Below are 19,596 nucleotides of genomic sequence, written 5' to 3' on the forward strand. Positions count from 1 at the left end.
TTGGCCTCTTGCGAAAAGAAATGGTGGACAGAAGATCGCTTCAGGCTAGAAACGTTTGATTTGGTCAAAAGATGTTCTTGCAAGAACACTATGTCATGGACTAATAATTCATTAATTAACAAGTCTTTGTCTTTTGTGCCGTTAATATTAAGAGAAGCAAAACTTAAAATAGTGGCTTGGTTCATTTTGGAGCAGAGTTCAGAGCGCGTTTTATCACTGGGCAATTCATACTATAGGAAACATGAGCTTCGCCGCAGTTGGCACATTTCGGAGCCTCTAAGCAAGGATTGTCTTTAGTATTGGAATGGCATCCAGAACATTTAGAGCACTTCATCTCATTCGGGGCACATGGGCAGTGAGCTAACGAATGATGGATACTTTGGCATCTAAGACACCGTCTGGGCAATTCTTTGTATTCCGATATTTTAAAAGACTCGTAACCCAAGCGCAGACCTGTAGCGATGGCAGATTTTAGTGCAGCGGAATCAAGGAACTCTAAACGGAATGTATGAGAAGAGCCGATCTGGCTGGCCTCAACAAGACCAGGAATAACGGAGATGAGTATACTGCTAGAAACACTGTCGGGAAGTCCCCTAATTACTCCAAGAGGTTTGCGATCAATCACTTTAGCAAGAATATTTGGATAGCTCGCAACAGCAGATGCGGCAAGAGAATTGGCGGAAACTTTATCCCGCGTAACAACAACCCATCTTTTCCTTACCGGATCGGACTTTACCGACACAATACCGTCATGTCCGGCGAAAGAATCAAGCTTTTCCTTGCGAGAAACGGGGTCTCTTAGTTCTGGAGGCAGATATTTAAGAACAACGGCGTACGAGGGTTTGTGATTGGTACCCTTACTATCTGAGACCAAAGAACTATTAATAGACGTTGTTGGACTATTGAGGTGAGCAAGCGATTTTAACTGATCAAGGCACTGGTTGACTTTGGCGGTAAGGATAGAATAAGCTGACGCCGGAATGCTAGGGACTTCAGAGGGGGATTTGATCACGAACTCTGGAATATCAATATTTTCTGCAGAGCAGCGAGAAAGAGTAGCGATAATGTCCGACAATGAACTATTCTTAGCACTGGGTCCCGAACGACGAGGTATAGGCTCATCTGGGAAGCAATTGCTATATAAAAGTTTCTTAGCTCCAAGAACATCTTCATACGGGAAAAAATCACTAGCGTATTTCACAATAGACTGATGGTCCAACCCCTCATCGAGATTGTGCTGAGCAAAATTCAAAACTGGGCAATAATAAAGCGTACTGGTATTCCAATTGTCCATGATAAGCAAATTTCACTCACGGCTCGGCATCAGTCCAAAAACAATTAAGTGAAAAAGGTATATCCACAGAGAAGTTCTCAATAAGCACAATTATGAAATGATCCGCACTGGCTAAATGAATGCAATGAGAATAAATAATAACTTATCTTTGAGTGGGGCTAGTAATCCTGTGATTTGCAAGTAATCCGAATATTTCAATGCACGACTCAGATGATAGTAGTGCTGAATACTAACTCACAGCCACAATCCATAAATAATCCTTAAGCCATAATCGTATACAAGTTTATAAATTTATCGAACAAGTTTCAATTACAAGTTAAAAAGTATTTCACTCGTTATTTATTCCAAACAGGTACAGAGTTAATCCGGCTTAAATTCAATTAGTTGTTGACTGGTCAAATCACACGTCACAAATTATCAGAGCTAGCGAAATGCGACTGCACTGAATGCACAGTACACCTCTGGACCTGTAACCAGACAGTGAAAAATCTAGTTGATCACTGTCTCACAGTTCAAATAAAGTTTATTTGGGGCCTTGGGCTTCCTCAGCTCTGGGTCAAGGGACTCATTCTAATTGGTAAAGTTCATCCAAGAGCTAATGGGAAATGAGACCAGTAAGCGAGACCAAATTTACCTCTCACCAAATCCTCTCAACATAAACAGTTGACACAAAACTTGACGAGATCGCTTGCATTCTCTATAGGCGTTGACATCAACGGCCCTTATGCTTAACATTTTCCAAATCATCTAATAGATTTTCTGTTTTAACTTTTAACAAAAGTGAATATAATCCACTTGAAATTGTCCCTTACTCAGCCAATGGAGCCTACACATATTGTTAGAAACTTCCAACATAAATTTCTTAATTTCTAAAATGGCACTTTTTTGTGGGGATATGTTTATTTAAAACTATATTTTTTACGTATAATGGGACCATATTTGAGTCTATGATAGTGTACGATATAAAGCAAGGATCGGCAAAGATTCTAGCACATTTTTGCACCGGTTACAATGTCAAAACCACTTTTCTTTTGCACATTCTTACATATTTTACCGAAGGATGAATTTAAAATGAGTTTAAAGATTTTTTTAAGCTTTTGTTTTTGCTTCAAACTGTTTATTTTTATAAGTATTAGTAACGTTTTGAAAATAGGCTTTTGGGCAAATTAGAGAGCTGTATGGATCTTTGTGACCTTGAAACCGTTGGGTAAGTTCAATCTTGAAAGAACATGGTGTAGGCCTACAACAATATTCCGTCTTTGATAAAGGTCGGTAATTAATTTTGGTTGTAGGTGTCCAGTACATAATCCTATCCTTAATTTGTGAGTTCTTAGCCACCGGTCTGCTTATGCAAGGTAAACAAAATTTTTTACCGAGTTAGGGACTTCTGAAAATATTTCACCATAAATTTAAAAAAAAACTTCTTTGTGGGCCCATAGTTTCCTCAATAGTTTCCATTTTTGGGAAAACTTGGATCACAGGGACTGTTTAGCCATTTATATATCCCAAACGGGAAAGAATAGTGAGACATTTCTGACTGATAAAGGGAGCTCATATCACAAAAAACTGCGTTCGACTTTTTACCGGTGAGTTGGTCAGTCAGGTCAGACTCTAAGGTACGATCCCCGTAGAAAAGAAACCTTCCACCATGACCTTTCACCATGGATATTTCTAAAAATAGATGCTAATTCAAGTCGTTGATCAAACCTATTTTTTCTTATCTAATTCTAATTATTAAACCCCTCACCAGATGGAGATTTAAAAAATTATACCCCAAATCAAACCCAAATTCCTCATAGATTTTATCTTTTTCTACATACAATATCAGCAACGTCAATGTGTCACTTGCCAAGTAAATTAACCATAATTCACCCCATTTTCACACCCAATTTTGTCCCAAACTTTATTTTTACAAATTCATAGTCGACGGTGGTGCACTAAGTATCATAAAGTGAATCATAAAAGGGCTTTGATGAAGGAAATTTTTTCTTGCAAAACATCGAAGCAGAGTTGTAGGTATCAAACTGATATATACCACACCAGGTTAGTGAATCACACATTTCATCATCAGGAAAACGCTGTTTAAGGAGGGGAAAACTAATAAAATCGTCACTTTTCTGTACTAGAATTAACTGACTTAGGGATTTGAAAAAAAAACTATAGGAATTTAAACAAAAGATTTTATTCAAGCATATATTACCAATGTTCATTTTTTTTTTTAGAAATATCTTAGACTAGCATCTCAGATGGTTTGAGTATGGTATTACATAAAACATTACTATTTACCCATGCGCCAAATACAAAGTCACCCATATGTAAACGCTGGTAATATGAATTTTTAAACATAGTTGGATTTATGTAAATAAAGTTGTAGAAAGTAGTGTCGTTTAATGGTTAAATTACAAGATTTATGGGCCAGACCGTGAAAGTTACTCCCTTCCGATAAAACTGGATTGATTAAATGATGAAGATTTTGGATTGGTATCTCCCCAGTGCACTCAACGAATTCCCCCTTATAAACCCAACACAATTGTATTAGCTTTAATGGCTGAATCGTCCTCTTGTGATAGGGTCATTGGTGAGGCTGTAAAGTGCAGCCGTAAAATTGATTTTTTAGCAGTTTTGATACGTACGATCATGGCGGCACCCATACTATCGTCCCCATTTAATGCATCAAAAACCTCTACAAATTCTATGGTGTTACTCGTGTCTCTCTTTGCATATGTAAAAGAGATAGCAATGGTCTCATGTACTTTTACCACTACTTAAAGTCGAAGGATCGTACACATGTATAAGTTTGAATTTGCAGTCTAACGCTACCATGTCACTTTGTAAGAGGGAATACTTAAAATTCTGCAGCCACAAGATGGTCCTGTTAATGCTAACCATCTCCCCAGATTTGATACCTATGACGCTTACATTGCCTGAAATGGTGCTTTAGCTTGAAGTCTGTAGAAAATGTAGATAAAAACATTGGACAATAGTAGCATGCCCCCCTCCAAATGTTTTACCATCAATAAGACTTGGCCAACATATATTTTTGGAAAATTGTCCCATTGAACCGCGTTCTGTAGCAGTTTTGTAAAGAAGCCACACCCAGTGCTTCACCCATTGAATGGACAGAACCATCACTGAATATATTACCCTCTTGTTTACATTTCCCATCCTTATATTCAGTATCATATTGTAAAACAGTTACACCAATCCTTACATGATCATTCATTCACTAAAGAATATCTATTCCTTTTACTGTTTCGGCATATTGACCATTTAAACAGTTAAAATGTACTTTAGGAAACTCTGGCCCCTCAGGACCATTAACTATCAAATCATCCAAATATGCCTTACTAGCATCCCGTCACAAGGGTCTCTGCGCTTAAACAAGAAATGCCTATTTGAAGCGCTGTAGCCCAGTGTCGAAAGAAAAATATTGTGAAATCTTCAATACTCTAAATATTAATCTCATTTTAACAATTTCATCCCCTTCCCACCTCTTAAAATAAAATCACTGTTAAATTAAATCTCATTAACAATTAATTGTCAATAAATAAAAGTCCCAACCCACTCCCTGTGTCACTATAGTTATCCGATCAACCCAAAAAATGCACTTTCAAAATTATGACAGTCAGGGTTAAGTGTTGCCATTTCAGATTGCATATACTGTCAATACATTTCACCCTTCTTTTCATTTAAATAAAAAAAATTGCGAGATTGGATCTTTTTATCTATCCCTACCTTCCCACTCCTGAATCTGTCTTTCAGAAAGGGCTCAAAACTTGCCCATATAGAAGTGAAAACAGTCTGTAGGATATAACATAATACTACCTTTCCGAAGTGTTTTCAATAGATCCCTAAACTCAGCCCTATAAACATATAAATTTCACATCGCATCGTTGATTAGATAAAAATCTGGCAATACAGGGGGTTAACAACTTATAGTTCATAATACTCCCCCTCCTCATGATTACTGCGAGCGTTTAGGGGTTGGCCACTATCTTCTGCCAAGAGTTTTTTGAGCTTGTTAGGTTGTGACTTCCCTTGTACCCAATCCAAAAACTCTGCAATAAGACTGATATTGGACACACACAAATTTCTAAATCAGATGATGATTTAATATTGGGGGAATTACAATATCAGGGTTTACCCCACCGAAAAAAATTGTTTAACTTCCCTCTTTCACTCTTCACTGGGGTAGGTTTTGTCTCAATTTTCTCAAACAGACTGTAAAAAGGATGATGGTGCTGACAAGAAAGACATCTCCTTACTGTCAGTTGGCTCTGTCTTTTCGTTCTTGGCCAAGAGTATGTTCGCTCTTTGACTTGGTGGTGGTGATAATGTCAATAGGTAAATCTAAAAATAATATAACCAACTTAAATTATTTTTGAAATGGTTTAGTCGTATTAAACTGAAAAAGAATACGTTATTTTCATCATATTTCATAGCCTGTCATTTTTTTTGGGGGGGGGAGGAGGTTCAAGGCCCCCTTGATCTTTCGTTAAAAATTTTCTTACGGCCACGGATCCAGCACCAATGGGGGACCTTTGAATACCCTTTCATCTTTTATTATTAGGGTTTCTGTTGTTTTCTTATGGGGGAGCTCAAGGTCTCTCTTCATCTATCGTTAATAATGATTCTTAGGGCTATGTTTCCAACATTATTGGGGGACCTCCAAATTCACATAGATATATCCTTCATAAGTTCTTTGGAAGTCCATTCCTTCCTTCGCTTTCCAAGAAATTTCGAACTGGGGGCCTCAAATAGCTCAGTTATTTTCTCTTTGAAACGGAGACTGAACAAGAATATACTATTTTAGAAGTGCTGAAAAATCTGTGAAAATAATTTTCTTGTGGAGGATGGTAGGAGGGGCAGGGTCCCCCAGCAGCTTCGAACAGAGCACCCAACACCCCTGTTATTTTCCTTTGAAATAGTTGGGTTTTATTAGCCTGGACAAGAATATGTTATTTGGCATGTTGTAAAATCTTTGTAAATAACTTTTTTGATGGGGTAGGGGATAGAAAGAGAGTTTGAGGTACTCGTTATAGCTGGAATATAATAATCGTATGATTTTGATGACAATAAAGTGATTTTTCTCACGAGGGGGCTGCTGTTAATGCTTTCCATTTGCACCACCCTCTCTTTGTATACTTGAAAAAAGTAGTGAAGCCCCCACATCCTCAGGTTTCATGGTTGGCTCTGGTGCTACTAAAGTCCCAACATCGTGATATGTTCTTAGTTTCTTTGCCAGAGAACCCCCTTCTTGCCTGGAATTTTCCTGAAACATACATTAAAGTTTTATATATCCAAATAGTTTACCCTTCGCTCTAAGAGAGGTTTAAACTTTCAAACGGACTCAAGGGGGGCCTTCCTCACCAGGCACTTTAGAGGACCTTACACGTTATTAAAAATTATGATCATATTAAAAAAGAAACAAGTTTAACTATCAGCATTTACCATTGTAAAAAAAAATATTTTCCCTACCTACCTAAAATATTATCATTTTGATGCATATACAACATTACTTTTTAATGTCTAAATTGGGAGTGAAAATTATAAATGTAAGAAGGATAGAGATAGGGTATAGAGGACAAAGAAAGAAGAGTGGAGGGAAAGGGCGACAATTCAAAAACGTTATCAAAATATTTTGAGGCACTACTATAGGGGGGGAGGTACTACTATGGATAGGGAACACGGCCATCCCCTATTGTGCTTACAAATTAAATCCATACCTAATGGTAAAGCATGAATCATATCCCTTCTTTGATTGTATGTCTTGCTATTCATGATGAGTGTTCTATTAACTCTCCTTGCTTGTAAGCACATTTTATAGCTTAGAGAAACCATGAACTACCCAGTTCACTACCCGGTAAGAGGATCAGCAAACTCTTTCGCAAGCCCGGTAAGAGAAATACTAGTGTGATTATGCCCATTAGGCTTTTTTCGGAATAAAAAATGTCGTTTAGCTTCTGTCGTATACCCTTTACATTAAAAACAGGATACCTGGCTCACGGGATTAGTTACAAATTTTTGCCAAAACAGGTATTCGCAAGCCCTTCCAAACCAAATGCTGTTGACCCTCAAAACCCTTTTGGCTATAATACACTAACATTTCCAAATCCTATGTCGTTCACAGGTTTCTTTGAATTTAAATATGTAAACAATAGACCAGCGTCTTTCAGAATGCCCTGAGGGCTAGGCAGGGCTGCTAGTGCAAAAGGAATAGGGCGGTCTCGAAATTTCTTATAGATTTTGGAATGGAAACAAATGCTGCAAACCTGCAATAGTACACCCACTATATCTCTAGAATGAAAGACTTTAATTATTTAAATTCGCCAAAAACCTAAGAAATCTTGTGCAAAATCAACTTCATTGACCCTATGGATTTTTCCTATCCTGCTAACAGGAGTGCCTATGGCGGGGGGAGGACACCAGTAGCTTATAGGAGAGTAAAACAGAAGCAAACAACCAAAAAAAGTGACAGGAAATCAGTATTTGCTATTCGCCTACTTCTCTCGATTAGTGATAAAGCTCTGCATTGGACAGATACATTGGTACTGAGATAGTTTCATCTGGTCTTCTTTCATAATTAGATTAGTACATGTATTTTTCACAAATACATGATGGACTTTTTTAGCCTGCTTTCCTCATATGAGACAACTCAAGACCTGAGTAGTCTTTTCTTTCTACAATTAAAAAAATTGGGCAGACAAATCTCACAGTGCTATGTTGTTATTGGGTTGTTTTGAATTTTATCAGTGTTGACAGAAAACTGGTTTGTGAAAATGTTTTTTATGCACAAATTACGTAAACAAAGGTATTTTTCAACTTACTAGAATGGTTGATTGTCCACGGCTAAAGTGTGGCCCTTTAGCAAATTTAATTGACTGCATGACATCCTTTTTGTTGGTTAGCTTTATTGCTAGAAAAGTACTCTTCCCGGTCTATAATAGGTACCGATGCTGAATAAAAAGAAATTTAACTCCCAATGAGGTTTAAGTCTATTCGTGAAAATGTTTGATTATTATATATACTAAACCCGAGGAGAAGGTATTGTCAAATATCAGAAATTTTGATAAAGAATAAATAAAATTAATTCAATGACGAAAAAATCTAAGCAAATGACTGTAGGTAAAGCACAAGGTTTTTGTAATGTAACCACTGCTAGTGCTACAATTATATCTGGTGAGAACACTCATACCACGGCTAGTCCTGTAGTAGGCACTGGTACCACTTTTCGTAATGTTTACCTTGGGGATATTAGCTACTTGATCTCTCTAATTGCACACCAGTGCCGCTGACGGTTTCAGTATGTATGGTAACTTGATCAATCGATCAAAAGGGCCAAACTTTGGATCAACGGTGCCACATCCTGGGTCACCACTAAAATCTCTAGTTATCTCTTCGGGGGGTTAACGGAACCCCCTGTCGATATACTAATGACAGTATTTCTAGCAAACTCTTTTCCTACCCTGCTTGGGTTCGGGGAAAATAATTTATATGGTTGTAGAAAATACAGATTTTGCGGGTGTTTGTCCAAATACAGATTTTGCAGACTAGGAACGAACTATACAAACTCTGAAAAGGGAACAAAAACCAAAATCACGACTTCTGTACAAAGATCTTTTTGTAGGTATGGACTTTAGATTGACCCTGGTCAATCCTATAAATGAGGGCTTTACAATCAAAAAATTTTAGAATACACTTGCCTATAAGTGGCCAAGTCTTGGAAGACAGAAATAGAATTCAGCCCGAAACTTTACATATTTCAACACCACTGGTCTAGTAACTTTAACTTATAGTCGTATATTATTTTATAGGCAAATCAAAGCAAATGTAATTACAAAAAGGGAAGCAGGTCATTTATCCAAAAAAAAGGTGTAAAACCCCATCGCCTCCCCTTGTAAAGTAAATGACCACCTACGCACTACGCTGGTTACCTATATAAGCACTAAACTTCAACTTAATCACCGCCATTTGCCCTCTTTCTTCCACTAGTGTATGTGCTGCTGTTTTCACTCCTTGGATCTGGTTTAGTCTCCATCCGCATGATGTTTTAAAATTCGAAGTTTACAGCAAATACATAAGATTAGAAGCAATTAATCGTACTTAGCATGATTAAATAAAATTTTATCGCTCTCACATGTTCATGTTTGACAGAAGCGTAGAATCGGGTTCTGGCACATTCGATGATGCCAAATATGAAATAAAAAATTGGCTGAACTAACCTTTTAATTCCCATCTGTGGAAAGAACATAATTCGAAATAATGTATGGCCAAAAATACAAAGGCCTTTGGAAACAATAGGGGTACTTGGAAAACAGCTAAAATTTTGAGCAAGTCATTAGTCAGTTCATTCTGAGTCTCATCCCCTGGGACAATCAATGAATGAAGATTGGGTGTTGATACTAAATGAAGATGAAATCAGGACATGTTGCTCAATGAACAAGGTTGGCAGGAAATAATAGTCGATTCCCATGAAGAGTTAAAACCATGAATAAGGCTACTGGACAAAGGTATGGGTGAAATATAAAGTGACAATGAGAGAGTATACCCCAAGGATTCCAGATCAGATCTTGTTCTTAATAGGTAATGGATTTTCTCCTCCCTCCTAAGCTCTAGTGTCTTATTGTAATTTTGTAATTTTCCCACCGGATCTTGAACATATGCTTCCTCCTGAGCTCTTTTTACTTTTTGTAATTTTTTAATTCTCCCAAAATTTTGTTTTCGCCCTTGTAGACTAAATTCGCCAGGTTTTTCTCTTTTAAGTAATTTGCTTTTCATTTCTGCTTTTCTCAAATTTTTTAAGCGCGCAAACTAAATCATCATTAAATCTGAATTGGAATCCAGTATCCACTATCTTAGACTGCATTTCTTTATTTTAGTTCCTTTTCATATTTCTTCATCTTTTTTAGTTTTTTTTCTCTTGCTGTAGTATAGCCATCAGTCGGGAATTGAATTCCATAATTTGTTTTTTCATATTGCAGGCTACTAATTTCTCGAATTTTACGAGGAAAAGCACATACGAAAAATTCTTCTTATTTTTATCTGGCGCAATGAGTTTTTCACATTTATATGTAATTTTCAGTGTTTCATATTCGGTAAAAGTGTTCTAAGGTTTTTTGTTTTCTGAAAGTTTTCACAAAAATTCAATATCGTGCGTATTATTTTCCATACTAAGTGGTAAAATAGTGTTTTTTCCGAATTTTAAACTGGAGTATCAAGTATTTTGTTTTGAAAACAAGGTGACCAAGCCTCTCATTTTATTTTATAAGTCAATCCACCTCGTTAACGAAGCAGCACAGTTTTTCCGTAAGAGCATTTAATGTCCAATAATTCTTATTCTTTCTCAATTGTTCAATACACAAATTATTATGGCCATCCGATAGCCTAGAAGTTACTTATGACAAACTCGTTTTCTGAAATTCCCCAGCGTGCTTCTATTAGGCCTATCATGGTTCTTCTAGCCTCTTAGTGATATCTTTCTTCCCCTATAGCGATTCTTTCAGCCTCATCCTTTTTTTTCTTTGGTTATATTATCTCTCTCTCTCTTTCTTTTCTATCTTCCTTCTCTTTTCGTTCCTTGGCTATTCTTTTAGCCTCCTCTTTTTTTTGTCTAGTCCATCAGCCTCTTGCTTTTTTCTCTGAATATTCTAATCTTCTCTTTCTTTCCTATCTTATTCCTCTCTTTGTATCTCTGGATTTTATGTCTTTATCACTTTCTTTTATATATCTCTCTTCCTTTTGGGCTCAGTAATTTCATCATTTGAACAATGTCTACCTCAATGCTTTGTCAGGATACCCTGCTGGACAATAAGCTCCTACTACTCTTGCCACCTGGTCTACTTTGATTTTGTTTGTCGTTATATCCTCTTAATTTCTTTTTTTGATTTTGTTCGTTCTCTTTTTCTTTGTTTTGTATCTGTATTATCTCTGATATACGTCTCCCCTTCACATTGCTTGGCATCTGAGGAGTGAGTTGGTTTTGTTTCCTGCGAATTTCAATATATTAATTTTGTGCATCACTACCTCTGTTTACTTTATCCGGGTCTTCCCTATCTTAAAATAGTTTTTCTTTAGTCTGCAGTCTATTCTGTTCTCCCTCCACTCTTCGAACTGTAGATCGTACTATTTTTATTTCTGTTGAGAGTTTCCTTTTTGTAAGGGTCGGGACCGTCTATTTCACTCCCTCAAATATATAGGATAATACTTGGTGATGAATTCTCTCCGGTACTTTTAGTGGGAGTCACGTATTTAATCTGAAAACATTTTTTTTCTGATTTCCCACACTACTTTTATTCAACTTAATAATTAATTCAATTAAGGTTTGTTTCTTTCCCGACCTTCGTTAATCTTCTGTCTGTCCTTCATTATTTCAAAATTCTGGTAAAAACTACTATTTCAGTCCAGATGAAAATACCTTCTCGACTGTCACTTCCGGCACTTTCGTAAAAACTTGTTATGTCTCAATTTGCTGATTATTAGTGCAAGCTAATTAGTTGCGTGATATTTTAATTAATAAAATTTTATTATATTCCAACTGGCCTAAGCCAATTCAGACTTTTCTAATATTTAATTTATTCCATCATATTCCCACAATTTCTAGTATGTAATCACAGTAGGCTACTATGTAGGCTAAATTAAATTGTGCCTTCAGAAAACACAGATTCTCTTAGCCATCTGCTGATAACTTTTCTTAACTGGCTGATGTCACTGTTGGTAATGTAACAACCACTTTGCACTGATTGCATTGGGGTTACCAGCTACTTGATCCCTCTAACGTCGTAACAGCGCTGCCGGTGGTTTTATTGGGTATGATAACATGATTGAACCATTAAAAGGACCAAACTTGGGGCCAAGGGGGCCACGACCTGGTTCACCACTAATATCTCTAGCTATCTCTTTGGAGGGTAAACAGATCCCCTTTTAACATAATAATGAAGATGTTTCTGGCAAATTTTTTTCCTACCCTGCCTGAATTCACTGAAAATAATCTTATAAGGTTGTATAGAATAACTTATTAATATTCTCCAAACGGTCACTTCAACAAAACATACATCTATAAACTCTTAAAACAGACTTTATGGTCAAGGAACGAACTACACAAACTCTTAAAATAGACTAGAAACCAAAATCACCAGTTCTGTTAAAAGAACTTAGTCTAAGGGTGGACTTCAGATTGATACTGGCAGCAGTGTTTCCACTTTCTCATTTTTTAAATCATTAATAAGGAGCAGAAAAATCCCTAGAAATCCCTATCTTCACTTCCAAAATCCCTAAAAATCTCCCATTTTCTAATTACTCCCTGAACCACTTCTCCCTATCTCATTTTACCCGTACCATTGAAAGGTAATATATTTTGGCTTCTAAGATTGAAGTCTAGCTATCACTACCATAATAGAATGTCTTGTCATGCGGTTTAAAGTGCTTTTTAATCATCAGCTAAATAAAAATACCTTCAAATATTCTTCAAATAATATTAAGCAAATAGAAAAGAAAATGTAATGCTGTAATGTAGATTACAGTACAAGATGTTTAATACTGTTCAATCGTAACTTGTAAAACGTAATCAGACCTTATCTTCCCCTGATGTGTCTTCAAAATTTTTTGTATGGTGGCTGAAGCTTTCACCGTTCTCATGTGGTGAAGTAACTGATCATCTTCACTTTCCACACTTTCTTGAGCTCTTTTCATTCCATATTTTGTTTTTAGAATCCCCCGCAAAGTTTTTGTTTTCAATTTATTCTGATGGTCAGTTATTACTACTTATACAGCACCGAAAAACCACTCGACATTGACATTTGAAAATGGAACAGTGGAAATAAATAATACTTTCGGTTTCTGGTTAGAATACAAATTCTGTTCCGTCAGCCTTTTTTTTTTCACCAATACCAAACACCAGCAGGTCACGGCATCCATTGTTTTGACGTTTTCAATATCGATGAGGCTCTGCCTCCTCCACTCCTGCTCGGTTTTGGTTCCGCCCCATGGGATCTGTCCAAACTTCCTAACAAAAGGTAGCAGAGAGGCAGGCTGAAGTGACTGGCTGACACTGGGTCAGCCATTTCAGCATATTTGTAAATGTCGTCTTAGAAATGGAACGTTTTCTGTATCTGGCCCACTGCTTTGATATGGAACGCCTGTGCAGCTTTGCGAAATACTTAGATTGAATCAGGGGGGACGGCGGTATCTGACCTTGACGTACAGAGGGAATCTTGTTCGTTCGGACCCAAGTAAACACTTTCAAGGGGAAGTTAAAACTTCCCATTGTTCACATCGATTTCCAAAGCACTAGTTGATTCCACATAGTCCTTCTGCAGGAATTTCAATGCTGAGACCAATCTTTTAAGCTTTGTTTATATCCCAAAACTAGAAATATTTTGGCTTCAAGAGCTCAAATTGTGCTTAAATTTGAATTTGCGACAGAAGTGATTGTTATATTTGTAAAGAACGTAAAAAAAAGTCATCGAGTGGTATGTTCACTTTATTTGTAAGTCAAAAAAATTAACAACAAAAAATTTACCAATTATAATATGAAGATTCATGATTTTCCCCTTGGTACGTAGGCTTGCCAAAAAAACACAATCCATTTATTCCTACATGTGCCCTTGTTTTTAAAAAATGGCTGTCAGTTTGTTTGTCTGTTAAAAACTAGGGTAATGAAACGGTAAGAGAGGTGTTCGAATAGTTATAGCCTACCTCTATTATTCACGTCAATACTTATAAAACTGGCTACAAGTTCAAGTTTTTTTGATTTTGGACAAAAATCGTAAACATCATACAAGTAATGTGGAGAAAAAGAATCGTACATGCAATGCTTGTCAAAAAAATTTACTACAGTAAGAGCAACTACATACCCTATAAGACTATCAAAATATATTATAACTTTATGTATCGGACCTGTAAAAAAATGACATGCTATATACCAAATAATCTTATGAAAAAAACAACCCAAAAATGACAAACCATATGACTCCATTAATCGAGAACAGTCCAAGCTGAAATTATTGTTTGAAGCCCACATCAGCCTGGAACTGTTTCAAACAGTTCTTTGTTGCTAGCTTGTTTTTTAGGACTCCTGTACATCTCAAAATCTGTGTGGTGTTAAAATTTTTTAAGCAACTGAAGAAGATCTTCTCTGTGATTCCAAGTTAAATTCGCAAGGAAACAGATCCTAAATCGAATTATCCAGCTTCTCTGATCAAGAAGATGATGACGATGAACGAATTAAAGGAAAACCCCCAAAAATTTCCCTAAAAGTCTATGGGAGAGGAAAATCCCCAAATCCCTAAAAAAAACTCTCGCCCCTAAAACACTTAAACAATCCCCATTTTAGGGGGGAAATCCCCATAGTGGAAACACTGACTGGCAGATCCTATAAATGATTGCTTCACATAAGAATATTTTAAAATACCATTAACTGTCAATGGCCGGGTCCAGGAAGACGGAAATGGAATTTTGCTCGAAACTTTACTTATTCCAATACCAATGGCTTAGCAACGGGACTTTAACTTGTAGTTGAAGATTATATTATAGGCAAATCCAAGCAAATGTAATTACAAAAAGAAAACAGGTGATTCATCTGAAAAAAGAAAAGATGAAGGGGTGCATACCCAACATAAAAGTTGAAAGCTTACTCTATCAATACTTAATACCTACAAAAAAGTATTTTTACACAACGAACTCTCAGAAAAATCTAAATATGTACAATCAAAGCTAACTATATATAGCTTAATAAAGATAAAATAAATAGTACCGAATTTCCATGTACTCATTGGAAAAAGAGACCAAGTTTTTGCAAGTATTTGGTATAGAATATCATACATTGAACATTGTATGAGTTCCATGCCTCATAAAATAAAAATACCCTGACCTAATCCTGAATGAGCTTCGTTGTGATTAAATTTTTGAGTGTTGGTCTATTCTTAACGCTAGCTGATAATTTATTATTGAAATAATAAAAAGAAAAAAACCATCATAGTTTTATATGGACTCTTAATGATGGTGAACCGAGCCAGAAAAGCCATATGGCTTTAATATTACGAAGCTGCAGAAAAATGGTAAATTAGAATATGATATTCTGCTATAACTAATGATAAGAAATACATTTACTAATATTAAAATTTTTTCCAGGGTGATGAGGGTGGCCCACTGATGATTCAATATACAAACGATAGATCGAAATGGCGGCTTTACGGAATTATTTTGTCTGAAAGAATACCGTCAGTATATACACGGACTACTTATTTTGTAGAATGGATTTGTGAAAACTTGTTGTGGGGATGAGTATTCATGACTTTTATACCATTAGATAATATATGTGTTCGTTATAACTTGAGGTAATTAATTAGTGTAAATCCTTTTTGTTTGAATTTATTTATATTTGGGTCAGATATTATGGTTCAACTATGATTAGGCTTCATTTCTGCTGATGTTTCGTTCGATATAGCTCTTTAGTTTTCATTCAAAATCTTCTTTTGTTTATTTTACAATAGATAAGAAATGACAATCAATCGCTCTGGGCACTTTGAATTTTTCGTATTTGACATTATTTCGTGTTTTGGGAAGTTTAATCCTTAAGAGAGAGATTTGCATTATTATTTTTTTTTTTCTTGTCAGATGAGCTAGTTTAAGGCGTTTTTTTTTTTCACCGTTTTGAACTATCTGCCAGGCTGAAGGATGCAACCAGGTATGCGCCCTATGTGTAAATGAACCCATTTTTCAGTAGAAAATGGAAATTCTTTGGACATGGAGAAATTTATTAAAAATATTATCAAACTAAAAGTAAAAGCTGGACAAGTGAAAAGGGAAATTAAAGCGTAGCAAGTCATAGATTTAGTGTAGGAGCAGTACTATACCCTTGAAAAATTGGCGATTTCCCCCTTTCTCCATATGAGGAAATTCGATACAGAATGTGGATGAATTTGGATCAGGAAATGCTAATTTATTAATAAATTTTCTATACTTATAATCTAAGAATATTTAAATTAAGTTATTATCTATTGAAATATTATTTTCATATTATCATTACATCTAGTGAATTTTGTCATTTAAATTCTCCAATGCATTCTTTCATTTGACTAAGATTTTAATCTCTAAACGGTTTCTGGGTAACTCTAGGAAGGTTTCCTTCCATGGATCTTCTTTCTCGGAAATCAAAACATGTGGAAATTAGCCCCTGGATAATTCCACGGAAGAATCTCCCCATAAAAATTTTGCAAAGAGAATCTAAGATGATTAAAAAAAAATTCGTGTAGTAATTTTTTAAAATCACTTGTGAAGCATTTCCCCTGGAATATTCATCACCCAGAAATTTCCCTCTCCAAAGAAAATTATTCCTATAGAAATCCACCCCAAGCACAATCACCTCTCCCCGAAAAATGTCTGTTTATTTTCCAGCAACAAATGCTATACGTAAAGAGTTGGCAAATTTAATCACTTACAGGCACCTCTCCACAAACAGTAAGGAATCTTCTTACCCCTAAGGACATAATTATTCAAACTTTCAACTCTACAGAACAGAATAGCTATTTCAACATTTTAACATATAGGGTTGGGGGTTAATGGGCGTAGGAAGGGTCTCAGTTTCCCTCCAGTATTTTTAGTTACTTAAAAATCGTTTTAAAACTTACCGTTATTTCAATGCAATCCCCCATGAAAGAAAAATATTAACTTGCATCTGTGATCTGTCTCCTGGAAAAAACTAAATTCTGCGTTTTTGAAGATAGGAGCTAGAAGCTGCTTCATTAGTGTTTTCTGGTATGCTTAATATGATGTTGTGACTCTGATAAGGATTCCTGTAATTTTAGGTGTGCCCCACCCTCCTATTTCGAAAATTTGGCAAATTTTCTCAGGCCTGTAGCTTTTGATGAGATATACTAAATTTCATGAATCTTTTATATTTGGAATCAGGATAAACATAACAGAAATGGGTATCAACAAATTTTCAATGCATTTTAATTTTTTTTTGTAAATGGAAGACATCTTTTAAAATCTCTATGCCATTTTTTTCCATGTACAATGAGCCAAGTTCGAGCGTCCATTAGCTAAAAAACGTTCAGATTCAATAAACAAATAAGTTTTTTTTAACTGAAAGTCAGTACCAACATTAACACTTAAAACGAACAGAAATTATTCCATATTTCAAAGGGGGTGTCCCCTCCTCATCGTCTCACTCTTTGAGCTAAAGATTTAATTGTTTTAAATCGCAGAGATGTGAAAAAGAGTTAAATTTTGTGTAAAGAACGAGGAGTTGAGGAGGGGACAGCCCCTTTCACGCACAAAATAATAATGTTGGTTGTATGTTTTAGTGTCGTTCCTTACTTTCAGTTTAAAAACTTTTTTTATTAAATTCAAAAACGAAAAGCTTATAGCCTATTGCTTACGCATAGTATATGTTATTCAGAAGTAAATAGACATTTTTTGGGTAGGCGAATTTTTTCTGGGGGAATTTTTAGTGGTGGGATGTGGGAGATACACCCTCTTAAATACTTTGCTCTTTACGCTAAAATATGATATTCCATTCCAATGCTTTACGAACAACAATTGAAACACAAAGTTCGTTAAATTAGAAAAAGACACTTTTTGAAAATTCCAAATTACGTTAGCATGAAGAGCGATGTATTGTGGAAGTAGTATCCTCGTCATATCTATATATATAAAAATAAGTTGTCTGTGTGTGGATCTGTGGATGGATCAGGTGACGTCATGTTTGTCCGCATATGACGTCTGAATTATTTCACACTAATACAAAAGAAGAAAAAACTAAAAAAGGTAAAAACTACAAAAAAAAACTAAAAAGAAAAAAAAACTAAAAAAGCTAAAAAAACTAAAAAAAACTAAAAAAAGGTAAAAATCTAATAACTAAAAAAAAACTGAAAAAAATAAAAAAGGGCAAAAACTACAAAAAAAATAAAAACTAATAAAAAAACTAAAAAAGCTAAAAAACTAAAAAAACTAAAAAAACTAAAAAAAACTAAAAAAAGGTAAAAAACTAAAAAAAAACTAAAAACTAAAAAAGAAAAAAACTAAAAAAATGGAAAAAACTGAAAAATAAAAGAGAAAAAGAAAACTAAAAAAATATGAATAAATATATATAAAAATAAGTTGTTTGTGGGTTATGTCTGTCTGTCTGTCTGTCGAGTGACGTCGTGTTTGTCCGCATATGACGTCTGAATTATTTCACACTAATACAAAAGAAGAAAAAAAACTAAAAAAGGTAAAAACTACAAAAAAAAACTAAAAAGAAAAAAACTAAAAAAGCTAAAAAACTAAAAAAAAAACTAAAAAAAGGTAAAAAACTAAAAACTAAAAAAAACTAAAAAAAGGCAAAAACTAAAAAAAAACTAAAAACTAATAAAAAAACTAAACAAGCTAAAAAACTAAAAAAAAAAAAAACTAAAATAAGGTAAAAAACAAAAAAAAACTAAAAACTACAAAAGAAAAAACTAAAAAAAAGGAAAAAACTGAAAAATAAGAGAAAAAGAAAACTAAAAAAATATTAATAAATATAAAAAATATAAATATAATATAAATTAGCAATCAACAAAGCACCGAGACACAAATGACGACCGGGACACAGGGAGTATAAATGACGACCAGGACATAAGTAAAAAATAAGTTGTCTGTGTGTGGATCTGTGGATGGATCAGGTGACGTCATGTTTGTCCGCATATGACGTCTGAATTATTTCACACTAATACAAAAGAAGAAAAAAACTAAAAAAGGTAAAAACTACAAAAAAAACTAAAACGAAAAAAAAACTAAAAAAGCTAAAAAAACTAAAAAAAGGTAAAAATCTAATAACTAAAAAAAACTGAAAAAAATAAAAAAAGGCAAAAACTACAACTACAAAAAAAATAAAAACTAATAAAAAAACTAAAAAAGCTAAAAAACTAAAAAAACTAAAAAAAACTAAAAAAAAGGTAAAAAACTAAAAAAAACTAAAAACTAAAAAAGAAAAAAACTAAAAAAATGGAAAAAACTGAAAAATAAAAGAGAAAAAGAAAACTAAAAAAATATGAATAAATATATATAAAAATAAGTTGTTTGTGGGTTATGTCTGTCTGTCTGTCTGTCGAGTGACGTCGTGTTTGTCCGCATATGACGTCTGAATTATTTCACACTAATACAAAAGAAGAAAAAAAACTAAAAAAGGTAAAAACTACAAAAAAAACTAAAAACTAATAAAAAAACTAAAAAAGCTAAAAAACTAAAAAAAGGTAAAAAACTAATAAATATAAAAAATATAAATATAAATATAATATAAATTAGCAATCAACAAAGCACCGAGACACAAATGACGACCG

At 34.7% G+C, this 19,596-nt stretch overlaps 1 long non-coding RNA gene across 2 annotated transcripts in view; it reads left to right on the forward strand.

Moving 5' to 3' along the window:
* LOC136028899 (uncharacterized) overlaps window positions 1–19,596 on the forward strand; it is a 90,771-nt gene that overhangs the window by 42,425 nt on the left and 28,750 nt on the right. The window contains exon 6 of one of the 2 annotated variants that reach the window (XR_010617908.1): window positions 15,422–15,665. The exons of the other annotated variant lie outside the window; for it this stretch is intronic. This is a non-coding gene — a long non-coding RNA (uncharacterized LOC136028899). Of the gene's footprint in view, window positions 1–15,421; window positions 15,666–19,596 lie in introns of those variants that run through there. 2 annotated transcript variants of the gene reach the window in all.

Source organism: Artemia franciscana, chromosome 7, assembly GCF_032884065.1.
Source record: "Artemia franciscana chromosome 7, ASM3288406v1, whole genome shotgun sequence".
Taxonomy (NCBI): domain Eukaryota; kingdom Metazoa; phylum Arthropoda; class Branchiopoda; order Anostraca; family Artemiidae; genus Artemia; species Artemia franciscana.